Genomic DNA, 2,227 nt, shown 5'->3' on the forward strand with positions numbered 1-2,227 from the left:
GAACCAAACATTACAAGCATCCCATAAAGCTCCACTACTTGCTCTGCAATCTCGTGTCACTATCCTGACGCAGGCTGCAAATAACTTCCCGGTGTTTTACAGCACGTGTCAAAGATAAGAGCCTGAGAAATCGGATTTGAGTCCGTCAGTGACTGGTGAAGCTCTCCGATGCAAACTACGGCTGCACTGCAAAGCGTAGAAAGACCTTGCGTGGCTTATATTGGCTTGGAGACCCCTTTTTCTTCCCCCGGTATGGAGCGGCCCCTCGGGTCCGAGCCCCCGCAGCATGCCAGCCGAGATGTAAACATTGTTTTGCTTCACCTGACAGAAAACCCTGGCGATGAGGAGGAATGGGGTTCGTCTCCCACAAAGCTGAAGTGCCCCTGCCTCGGAGCGGGGATCAGCCCCGCAGGGCAGGGGCCTGTGGCCGGGGGACCGAGCCCTCGCTGCCCCTCGCCTGGGGCAGGGGGTGTAGTGAGTTGCATGGCCTCAGCCCCGTGCCCTAAACTCTGTCCCCTGTGCCCTAGCTTAGTGGCTGTACAGGTGTTTTACTAACAAAATGGTGCCAGAAGGCCAAGCATCCATTTTGCTGGGTTGAGTGGCGGCAGCCCTCCTGCCCACAGTTTGTCAACAGGGCTGGGAGAGAGCCCACGTTTGAGCTTCCCTGGACAGACGAGACGCCAGCAACCCCGGTCACACTTCCCCAGCGCATCCCTGCCGTGCCGGAGACGCAGCCGCGGCAGGAGAGGAACCACGACCCGGCCTGGCAGGGTGGCACAGGAGCTCAAATAGCCCTGGGGAAGGGGAGCGGTGAACTGGCCAGGCCAAGGGAATCGGCTTTTTTCATTCAGACCAGCCACTCCGTTGGGGAGCACAGCCGAGGGGTATTTTTTGCTCAAACGCCAAACCTCCTCCTGGGTCCCGGCACAGACCAGCTGCCAGGTCGGGCGAGAACAGTGACTGTCACCGAGCAGCCGCTCCCCTGAAACAAAAGGTGTGAAATCTGAAGTCCAGCACCGAGGAAAACACTAAACTCAAGAGGAGAAGCGTAGGCTGAAATAAAGGATTACTTCCCCAAATCTGACCACCAGTTAGGCGCGCCTGTGTTGAGCCCCCCGATTAAAAGGAGCAGGTTTCTCACCAGCGTCGTGGTGGAGATTGTACAAGATGAAAACAGAGGCCAGGAGGAGAACTTGTTATAGAGAACAAGTGTCATCTTGTTTTTCCTCATTCCTTGCAACTTTCTTATTTTTAGGATACCAAACGATAACTTCGGATAGGCAGTATCTGTATCAATACTAATCCAAATGGTTTCATATTCCTTTTTAAGCCAATCTGACATTGTTTTAATGCAACACCTTGGAAAGACCTTTGACGTGCAACTGGCAGGTCTCAGATGAGCCGTATTTGGGGAAAGATTTGGGATACTGTTTCATGCTTTGCTTAATCTTCCAGTATGTGGTGCTAGATGTAGCTGTAGTTAGAAGTTTTATTTCCTAAGCAATGGACCCAAAAGCACGCAGCTCATTTCTAACCTGCCCTATCAAACCAGCTGTCAGTGCAAACACCGCTGGCTCACCTGAGCCCAAGGCACGCAAGCTGCCGTCACAGAGCACGGCACCAACGTGACCGCGGGGACTTGCACATCTCTACGACAAATCTCTTTCCGTCAGCACACGGTAAAGCAGAGCCCCAACCCCAAAAGTTTTCCCTTTTGTACGCTGCCTCCCCGAACAGCCAGCAGGAGCGAAAGCCCAGACGGGCTGGCAGTGGAAGCTGAAAGCTCCTGCTGCTGAGCTTGGTCTGCAAATGAACCAACAGCAGGAGCCAGGCTGATCAGTTTGAACTGTGTTTTGGGGGTGAGGCGGAATGGGGGAAGAGCAGAGCAGAAAGACGTAGGAAGTAGCAGCTTGCAAGAGAGAAACTGTCATTTCCACGAATCCCAAAGGATTTTAGCTGGGCTCTTGCTCTAGCTGGCCCCTCTGAGCAGTGCCACGTGTATGGAAGGTGCTGGCCCAGTCCCCGTAGTGTGCGGATGAGGCAGCCAAACGTGGCAGAGGAGCTCAAGGAAGGGCAGGAGCTACAGGACCTGAACCCAGAGGCAGGGAACACGAATCAAACAGGCTGGGAGGGATCACAGCTCTCGAGCAGGCTTTTTCCAGCTTCCCCTTGCAGTCTTTTCACCGCAGATGGGGGGGGGGGGGGGGGGGGGGGGGGGGGGGCGGGG

This window comes from Cariama cristata, unplaced genomic scaffold (assembly GCF_000690535.1).
Source record: "Cariama cristata isolate BGI_N322 unplaced genomic scaffold, ASM69053v1 scaffold8794, whole genome shotgun sequence".
NCBI lineage: Eukaryota > Metazoa > Chordata > Aves > Cariamiformes > Cariamidae > Cariama > Cariama cristata.